Below are 10,959 nucleotides of genomic sequence, written 5' to 3'. Positions count from 1 at the left end.
TAAATAAGTAATGGAAAATTACAAGGATATACAATGAAATGTAAATATTAAATAAGAAAAATACAAGGTTATAAACAATAAATGAAAATGAAAAAAAAAAAAACAGTTAAAAAGAAGAAATATAAAAGAAAGTAAAAACTAAAAGATTATAAAAGGGGATAAGAATAAAATCAAGAATAAAGGAAGAAAATGAACGATATAGAATTCATACCTTCCAGTATGTCAAAAAAATTATTTGTGAAAAATAATTAGTATTCATTAAATGTGAAATGATAATATTCAGATGTTCTAATATTCAAAAATACTAATGCACTTTGACTAAATGAACCCTATGGTTCTATGGCAACACCACCAATAAATGGTGCCTACCAATATCCATCGACTGACCTCAATCAAAATCTAAATCTCCAAGTTAGCCTTAACATAATCCTCCCACCTCTCAGATGTTTGCCTGTTGGTTCACTGCTAATTACAAGGTCACCAAGGTACTTAATATATACTTATATACTTATCCATGTATATATGTTTACAATGCATTGTTTAAGATAAAACGAAAAAAAAAAGGATGTTTAGAATAATAGAGAAGAAACAAAGAAGTAATTAGTTGAGGGTCTACTGACAATTAGCTAAAATAATATTTTAGTTGTAAATTAAATGATTAGAAATATTGATTTGATTTAAATTTCATTGAAATGATTCTATCATCTTAGATCTGTATAAGTTTTCAAATTATTGTTTTACTTTGTTTGTTTTTCTATTCAAAGATTTTTTATTATTTATCTTGATACACTTTGTTCTGAAATATTTTTATATTGGTTGAAATTCACACAATCTCTTAAGGTACCAAGCAACTTTAACTAGGAGCATATGAGGTATTTACTGATAAGTTGGCCTGTAATATATCAGACACAATAATATTGCAAGAGCTGAACTGCCCCATTAATAGAAATGGACTGATAAAAGCTAGTTATGTTCGAACCAGAATATAATTCTTATGTTTTTTATTTTATGACTAACCAAATTGTATAAATCTGGTTTATAAGGTTTTCAAAGTTTCATTTGACTCATTGATTCGTTCTATTTAGGATCTTATTGGAAATCCTTTTAAAGTTGCACGTATTGGTATAATATATTGTCATGTTTTTAAATAATATAAAATTTGGGGATGTATCCTTTGAATTCTGATGGGAAACCATTATACATAATATTTAACTTTTGTTTTTCAGAAATTGTAGAAATTACTCAGTTAAATTGAAATAGAATTGGTTGTACTTTTTATACCTTTCTTTAATATTAAACATAAAGTAATATTAAAGAAAATGGAATTAATAAATTGAATTTTAACAAGAATATTATGAAAACAAAATATAATTCTAGCGATAAAAGTATATACTTTCATATTCTTGAGACCATTCATTTGATTTAAACTCTTCAAAACACTCCCTCACTTGTAAACATTTTGAATATAATTAAATTAATGTTATTCATTTAAATTAGGTCTATTTTAATCGAGGGTTACACTATTTACTTAATATAAAATTCATATTACTCATAAAAACAGAAGAGTTATATGCCAAAAAAGTAACTAAACTAAATTCCAAGATGACCTCCAAAACCATGGAAATTGATGCTCATTTATAGGTAAATCAACTACAGAGATCAAATATCAGTTTCAGAACTCAATTACCTGTAAGAATTGGTCATCATAATTTAGCCATCTATTTATTGAGGTGTTCTGATCTTCATGAAAAACATTTAAATCTCTCCAGCCCCTTATGCGTAATATGATCTTATATTATTTATAATTATAATTATGAGAGATAGTTGACCGTGGATGACGTATGAGAAGAAGATGGTTGGGGGTGCGGTCAATGTGAAACAAATAAGTTGGTGTAACCTATTTAAATATTAATAACTATTAACCTATTAAATAGGTTACACCAACTTATTTGTGTTTCACTTTGACCGCACCCCCAACCATCTTCTCGTATTTATAATTATAATTGTAATATAATTATTTATAATCATAGTGTAATTATGTTGTCGGATTCTTATGAAAAATTGACTTCTGAAACTTGTTTTCTTAAGTTTGATCGATTTTCCGCATCTTTTAGATCTTCGCAACTCAAATCATAAAATTACCCGATGCGAATTCGTCTTAGAGTTTCATTTACCATCGAAATTCGTAAAAAAAAAATTATAAAAAAGTGAGGTAAGTTGAAGGTGGTAAACAAATTAACACTTTCAAAATATAAAAAATGTTGTAACCCATAGAAAATCTAAGCACAAATCCAATAGGATAAGGAGCATGTGAGGTGAGCTTAAATTGGAACCCATCCGATTAAAAAAAAAATTTATATTTTATGCAATATATTGTTTGCATCATTAAGTTTAGTTACTTTTTGACCTCATTTACTCCTTGTGAGTAAATTATTCGACCTGAGAGCTCAGGAGTTTTGGATAACAAATGAAGTTAATACAAGGCTGCCAAAAAAAGAAATGAATAAAAACAAAATTATTTTAACAGTGCTCCACGTGAATTGTGGCCCGTTTGACAAAAATAAAATTGTTGGTTTCATTTTTAGATGGACGTGTTCCAAAGATAGTACCATGGACAGGCAGGTTCATTCTCTACTTAGGTCCCTCTATAGATTGTCCCAAAGCTAGTAGGATTGTTAAAGGGTAACAAGTTAAGTTGACAATCTCTTGAATACGTAAAATACATTTTTTTTTTGTCAGATGTGCCGCTATTAAAGCTGCAATGTTCACACCCTGCTCTCCTTAACAACTACAAATTCAGGACTTGTGGTTTTCGATTTTTCATACAATGGCGTATGGTCTATCTTTTAAAAGTGTTGTTAATTTTCTTACACTCTTCAGCATGCCTACTTCTGAAATTCCCAATGGAAAACGGGTTATTTTTATACTAATTCTTATAGTAAATGAAATTTAAAGACGGATTTACATCAGGCACTCGTTTTATCCGAATCATGAAGGAGTAAAAGTGTCAGAAAATCTAACATAATAAAAGAAAAAAGGGTGTCATAAATCAATTTTATAGATTATTGATAATATTAAATTTAATACGAAAAATTTCTGAAAATATGTAAAAAGAATCTAATATTTTTCGACCTATATTAGTATCCCAAAAAGAAGCTTCATTGAAATCGGTGGTTCCGCATGCCTTGCTCCCCTCGTCAGTGTAAGATTTTACAGACAAAGAATTCTAAATCAAAATATATTTTGCTAAAAAAACAAAATTGAAATAAAAAGTTGTTGAGAAAATCCTTAAAGAAATCGCAAACTATAAAAAATATTATAATAATTAAATTTTGTTTGACTCTAATTAGAATAAATTTATTATCAATTTACACAATTTTGATACTCTCAACCTTTATTCTTTAATAATTCTCCAACGTTTCGGCCCTCAGGCCATTCTCAAGGATACAACCTATACAAAGTTTTGTGTTTTTATAACAATAACATTATTTTCTTAAACTACACACTGATTTCTTTGGCCATACCTTCAATATTGATGTCATTGTTTTTTAAAAAACCCAAAATTGCAGGCTAATTGGCCTTGTCACATCTTTAAAATAAATTAATCATTAAAATAATATCATTACAACTTCATAACTTAAGTTATAAGCAAAATAATTTAAAATGGACGTTAATTAAATTATATTAAAATTGTAAATTAATGATAAAAAATGTATTGTTATATGATAAGGTGATAACAGAGCCCTAACCTGTTTAAGGTAGAAATATAAGTGAAAGAGGAGAAGTTGTTTGTAAAAAAAAAAAATTTTAAATTTATGATATAAATATTAAAAAAGTTATGTAAGTAAGAAATCTATTTAAAAACAAACATTTTATGAAGTTGTTATGATATTATTTTAATGATTAATTTATTTTAAAGATGTGACAAGGGCAATTAGCCTGCAAATTGAGATTTAAAAAAAACAATGATATCAATATTGAAGGTAAGGCCAAAAAAATCAATGTGTAGTTTAAAATAATCTAATTGTTATGAAACAAAAAACTTTTTATAGGTTGTATCCATGAGAATGGCCTGAGGGCCGAAACGTTGGAGAATTATTAAATAATAAAGGTTGAGAGTAAAAAGGATCAAAATTGTGTAAATTGATAATAAAATAAACAACTCTCAAACAATCATATAAAACATAATTGATCTAGAATAAATTTGTTGAGATCCCTAAAAATAAAAGTTATCGATTTCCAAACTTGTTCAGACATTGTCTAGAGGAAAAGTAAAAAAAAAAAAAAAAACTCCCAATTAAATATATTATCAAATAAATGACTGAAGTATCCATTTGCTTGATATCAGAATCATTTCAAAAGTCAAGAGCCTGCTAATAAAAATAATTGCCTTCATCTGAGCAACGTCATTTGGGTAACATTGCCCGGTTCTACCCTGGGTGGCCATGTACTTCCTGCTCCATCTGCAACTTAGGAGCAGTTTTTGGGATAATTTTGATTCCAGATTGGGATGAAGAAAAATAAAAAGGCAATGAAGAGAGAGGGGCACGGGTCGGCCAGGTGCTGGAGGCAGATGCTGGGCCCACCTGCCCCGACATCTGCTCTCTGCTCCCACTTCTCAAGGAGGTCACCAAATCACTCCATCTTGTCTCCTCCGCCTTCCACCTCGCTGTATCTATCTAATAGTAGCATTATATTCTCGTGGTCAAATGCGTTTTTGAAGGGGATAAGCCACCTTTACAATCTACCGATGTAAATCAAATTGTTCAACAACCCGTAGAAAAAACAGGAAGTTATTTCACCCCAATTTTTTATTTTCTTTAACCCTTTACTCTCGGTTGTCCCCTATGAGAATAAACTTATTCCACCGCAATTTTTTAATTAAGACACGCATGTTTTCCTGTAGTTTTCTATTAAAATGGCCCCAAAAATGATCAAAATACGACAAAAATATCAAGATGCATTAGAAATAAATTTATCAGTCTAACGTCTAAAAAGTACATGCCAAGTGTAAAACGGTTCTTCTGGGGGGTGGGATTTTGGGGATTAGTGTACGCCAGGTCTAAGTTGTTATAAATATTCTTAATCAAAAATTTAAGCTTTGTTTACCATATGAAGAAACTAACTTTCTGGATAAGGTGAACGCATTTTCCCAGAATTTTATTCTCAAACCAAAATAATATTAAGGTGATTGATTCACGTATTCAATAGAAATCTTCAGAAGCAGGATAATTTAAATAAAATAAAGGGATATAAAAAAAAAAAATCTAGTATATAAAAACTTTCACTTACCACCATGGAAGGCGAAAATATCAAATATAAAATTTTTATTTTTCTGTTGCTGTAAAATTGCGTATTTTAGGGTTTCTCGATGTCCGAATCACGAATATCAAGTTTTTTCCTGTCAACATCGGACAAGCTCTCTGATTTTCTGTCTCTAAATTGGTGTCTCTATTTCTCCATTTATCTCCTTTAGTTAATTATCAAATTCTTTGATAGTTCATATATATATCGTGTATAATATAATAATCAGAATTTCCCTTTTTCTAATTATTATCGTGTCATTATTGTTTTGTTTTTTTAAAACCACTTATGCCGGATTTAAAAAATAAATAAATTATGATATCAACAATGATTTTTTTAAAAATTAAATACAGAACGTTTCTCAATAATTTTTATAGTTTGTCGGCTGTCACATTTAATTATGTAAAAATATTAAAATATAAAATAAATAAACAGTTTTTATATTTCGTTTTTGAAAAACTAAAATATTTTCATCAAATTGGTCTTATCGAGGTTTATTGCGCAGCATTCATTGGTATTGTTCAAAGAGATACTGTTTAAAAAAAATTGATAAGATAAATTAAATTATTGTTTTTCTGATTGGAAGGATGCATTGCTATCATGTGATAATAATTACGGTTAAAATGCAAATAAACATAATGCCGTTTCACCCACTTCTAAATATTTTAGCCAAACAAAAATCATTTGTAATACTGAAATTAAGTACTTTATTTTTAATAATTTTGAAATAACTTATAATTAAAATGCTCACATATTCTAGAGAATATAATGAACCCCGGTCGTGAAAAACTGGACAACTTGAATTGAAAACAAATAGACTAAGACAATTTATGACAACTTAAAAGACGTCCCCAGGTCGGTTTACACCCAGTTAATTTAGACAATTCGACCCACCTTTTTTTATTTCACCGCCACACACATATATATAGCATGGATTTAAAAAATATAAATAAATAAAATATGTTTCCAAATGCTCTAAGATAAAAAAATATACATATACATGGATAGTCAATATTTGCATTCATTATATGCCCTAATATAAGTTTCAAGATTCAAATCGGACTTTTAAAATGTTTCAATTGACTTGGAACTGCTATATATGAATAGGTTGTAAGCTATGATCTTACTTTTGAGAATGTTTCACTGTTTTTAACTATGCAAACTATGTACTATAAACCGAATATTTTGACAGCATTAATGCATGTCACTCAAAAACATTTAGGTATAAATACACATGAATGTATATATTTTAAATTTAAATATTACTCCTAAAACCATAAAAAAAATAATAATAACTTAAAAGCATTTATTAGTTATTAGGGTCAAATAGTTAAAGATGTCAAACTCTAGTTAAACTCCTTTATTTTCCATATTAATAATTATTCATTGAATTATATGATAAACATTTAGTACATACAATTGATTCATTTGGAAGTAGGTTCTTTTGAAGTGAAAATATTCATGAATCTCCCTAGTGCTGAATGTTTCCTACAATCCTGTTCGCAATCATAACGAGCATTTTCTGAATCATGCCTTTGGCAATCCTGGCGACAACTTGAATTTCTATACAAAATGATAAAACAAAATAGAACTACGATAAGAGCTAGAAATTCTTTCCAATTTTCAGAAATAAGTCTTTTAGTGAGGATCCAAATCGTCCGGAGTGGGCCATGTGTTCTGTTCACTAGGTTGAAGGCTATGACGGAGAATAAAGACACCGCCAACGTTAATAGTACTACTTCTTCCCAATTCATCATCTTGACTGATCAGCAGTGTGAGCTATATTGGTGTTTTTTATTTCAGATTACTCTCTACTTGCACTGCTGATATGAGGGAAATCTGATAACGCAAGATTGTGACGCAAATTGAAATAATTTCAAAATCATATATGCACTCTGCCAGAGATTTTTACACTATATTGAAGGTCTTCGGATGTGCTGAGGAAGAATTAACATCCGTATCTTAATCCCTAGGAACATAGTTTCAGTGATGACTGAAATATAAATATTGTAGCGTGATAGTGATATCCGGATAAAGAAATAAAAACAGGTAGCCAAAACTATTTATTTTTTTATTGTCACTAAAGAACAATCGCAATTATCTCAAAAACACCATACGGCTCTCGCATCCTTTTTACACACTGACTGAAGTCGTTCTTTAACGGACCGATCAAATCAATCGATTGTTTCTCGACCGATAACCTCGTTACAATATATTAGGGGTATTCATGATCTTTGGTTTAACATATTAAAGCGTGTTAAATGGAAAAAACTCATGTTAAATCGAAAAAAATTGCCTTCTTTTACCGTGGTAAAACGAAATAACATTTAACATGGGTGAGAGTCTGTTACTTGGTCTGTTAAATGGAGAATGACGTCACACAATAGACCAGTTGAGATCGCCGCCATTTTTTGTTGTGACAGCTCAGTTCTTTTGTGTGTTTGTGGTATTCATATCCCTGTTATTAAACCAGAATGGATAATTTTAATGATACATTTTAGAAAAAAAAACAGTAAAAAAAAACAATGTAATTTCATTCTACTATCTGAAAATTTGTAAACGCTCGCCAGATAAAAGTCTCACTATATGAACCATGTAATTATTCTTAGGGGACATATGTCCCAGAATAAAGTTATTTTTTCATTTCATTTCATAAGCAAACTTTCACACAAATTCCACTTTTCACTCACTCTAGGCATGTTGTAATTAATTACTTAAATCAAAATTGAAGTAAACAATAACATGAGGGTCTGGAATGAAGGTTATAAACATAAAGGCTTATACAACAAGTTGCTGAGAAAATCCGCTAGGGACTCTTGTGCATTTAACGTTTAACATGACTTCAAATAGGGCTGCTCACAATCCTATAGTTATAACATTTAACATGGCAAAACATTTTACATTTAACACATCATGAATACCCCTATTAAGGCACTTCCAGCAGCACCCTATAGATCAGATCAGATTATATTCGGTAAGTAAATTCGTTTTCTCAAAATTCTTTTCTTTCTAAACATTTTTTGCACCTTCAAACTTCTAAAACTTTTATTTGCACTTAACTATAATGAAACAATAGTATGGGGAAGTATTGCGATAGTGAAATTTTGAATTCCAGTTTTCGACTGAAATACATCTTTTGAGATCCCATTAGTGTGAATTGAAAATTTTTTTTTGTGGTCAGTATTTTTCAGAATTTCTCAAAAACAGCTCTCTGACGATTTTGATGAAATTCAGTACTTTTATGTATAATTATGAGTTCTGTAATATTTTATCTACATTTAAATAATTTACCTTTTTGGTATCTTATCCTACTATGTCAAAATATTTTTTATTGTTTTTGTATCATTTTAGCCTTGATGAAACTCTACAAAGTGGGGCGAAACGTCGGAAAATCAATAGTTAACTATTTTTTTTTTAATAAATAATTCAAAACACTATCCAATTATAGTCTCAAAACCTTTATTTCTTTTACACGTCCAACGTTTCGGCCAATTCGGCCATCTTCAGGAACAATCTCAATATCACTATGAAAACATATAATTTAACACTCTAAAACTTCCTTCAGGCTATTCTGCCCAGGTCAAAACATTTATATCTAATAAGTCAATTATCCATTAAAAACCATAGTCAAAATTATTTCTCTGCACACACTATTAATAAAAGTGATAAAAGCTATGAAATAAAAGCTGTAAAAAAAATAAAGGGTTTGAGACTATAATTGGATAGTGTTTTGAATTATTTATTAAGAAATTACAAGTCTCAAGAAAAAAATTTTAAGATTATAAATTTTTTTTTTCAAACTAAAAAGATTAGCATTAAATTGGTCTCATGGATTTTTTTTTTCAACAGGATTTATTGATACTCTTAGAAATATATTGTTTAATAATTGATTAGAGGAATTAAATTGAATTTTTTTTTTGTTTGAAAGAATACATTGTTAATGCAATGATAATTAGGATTGTGGTTATGATAAAAATAATGTTGTTTCCCGAAGTAGATGTGAAGCCCTCTTATTAATTGTTTTGTCAAAAAAGTACTTCATTAATAATCATGGAATCAATTGTTTTATTTTTAACCTTTTTAAAATATTTTATAATTAAAATGTCGTTACATTTTAAAAAATACCTGCTTAATAATTAAAATATGTAAGATGCAATTAAACTCTCTATTTTTGATTGATATTTACCTTTTACCTTAATTTTCATATACATTATTTAAAACAAAACAGAGATATTGGATAAAAAAATAATAAGATTATTGATAGATATGGTTATTCAATCTTAGCGTACTTAATATCCTTTAACATGAACTCTGCTATTTAGTCTTTATTAATAAAAATAAACATTACATTAGGAACAGCCATGAAATTATTGCTTATTCTTCAGTGCTCTCTTCATGTATATTTAAAGGGAAAAAGTTCATAATAGAACTATTAGATTGATTTAGGAATTTTGGTGCACCATGGGCTCCTCTACGCTACGTCACTAAAGAGAATAAAATTGTCCTCTCAGCGAATTAATTCACTTAGTTACTATAAAGTTTCTACCTGTACGATATGCATCAGAATTAAATTTGTTATAAGATTCACCTTATTACAAATTTATAATTTTGATATAAGATATCGTTGTAAATAAACAGATTAATTTTTATTTTGTATAGCTTTGAGGTTCATAAGATGTGCGTGCAAGGTTATAAGGGTTAGTGACAATCGGATCTCTAAAATGTTAAGCACTGAATCAACGGGTAAACGTCCGAGGGATAGACCGAAGTGTAGGCGGGAGGATTGCATCAAGTTGATTTGGGTTTGTACGGAAATCACTGGAGGAAAACATGTGAACAGCGATTTATGGTATCGGCATTGAACCTTAGGGTTTGCTAAGCTTTTATTATTCTAGAATAATAATATCAACTGTATTTTATTGAAATATAAATTTGAAACCAATTCAGGAAGTTCATTAATAAATGCAAAAATACTGCACACCTTTATTGAGCATTTAAAAATTTAATGAATTAGACTAAGATATTGAAGAAGGTTTATGTATATTTTCTATTACATCTTTATCGTACATTTTTTAAATAAAGTATTCAAGATTCAACCATTTGCTAAAGTGATCTTGTTCTGATTTAAACTTTGTCCTCTTCTGTAGCAGTCTTGATGAGCATAGCTAACACCATAATGTCTATGAAAATTCCTGTAAAAAAAAAAAAAATACATAAAACATCTTACTGAAGCTTTTCATGTTTTTATAATGATATTATGTTAGTTTTGGTCCCTTCATGAGTTTCTGAATCATGCATTTTGCAATGAAGGCGGCGATTTAAGAATTTCACTCTATTATATAAAAAGGTTTAATGATCAACATGTAATATTTCATTTTACTCTCCCAGCTAATCGAAAACTTAAATCCCGAACAGCTAAAAAAATAAAATAAAATACAATACATTTATATTTATTACACTATATCGAAAATAAAATAATACAATCTCAGCTATAAAATACATGTGAATTACAGTTAAACAATTTGAGCCGCGATTAGTGCAATTAATGAGATAGTTTTATAATTTGTTAAATGTGGTTGGTCCGACGTTAGACCTCATCCTGGTATATAATATAATTAAGTTAGGGTACCCCTCTAGTATATAATATAATTAAGT

At 28.9% G+C, this 10,959-nt stretch overlaps 1 protein-coding gene and 1 long non-coding RNA gene across 2 annotated transcripts in view; one reads left to right on the top strand and one right to left on the bottom strand.

Annotated features, from left to right (window-relative positions):
* pico overlaps window positions 1-10,959 on the top strand; it is a 117,876-nt gene that overhangs the window by 27,075 nt on the left and 79,842 nt on the right. The window lies entirely within an intron of this gene.
* The window catches only part of LOC106683090 (uncharacterized), a 2,705-nt gene continuing 2,019 nt past the window's right edge, over window positions 10,274-10,959 (bottom strand). Inside the window, exon 2 of the long non-coding RNA XR_001343512.2 lies at window positions 10,274-10,496. This is a non-coding gene — a long non-coding RNA (uncharacterized lncRNA). The remainder of the gene's footprint in view (window positions 10,497-10,959) is intronic.

Source organism: Halyomorpha halys, unplaced genomic scaffold (assembly GCF_000696795.3).
Source record: "Halyomorpha halys isolate HHAL.00 unplaced genomic scaffold, Hhal_1.1 Scaffold464.1, whole genome shotgun sequence".
Classification (NCBI taxonomy): Eukaryota; Metazoa; Arthropoda; class Insecta; order Hemiptera; family Pentatomidae; genus Halyomorpha; species Halyomorpha halys.
Note: the sequence above shows the minus strand (reverse complement) of the source record. Positions and strands in the feature narration are given on the sequence as shown.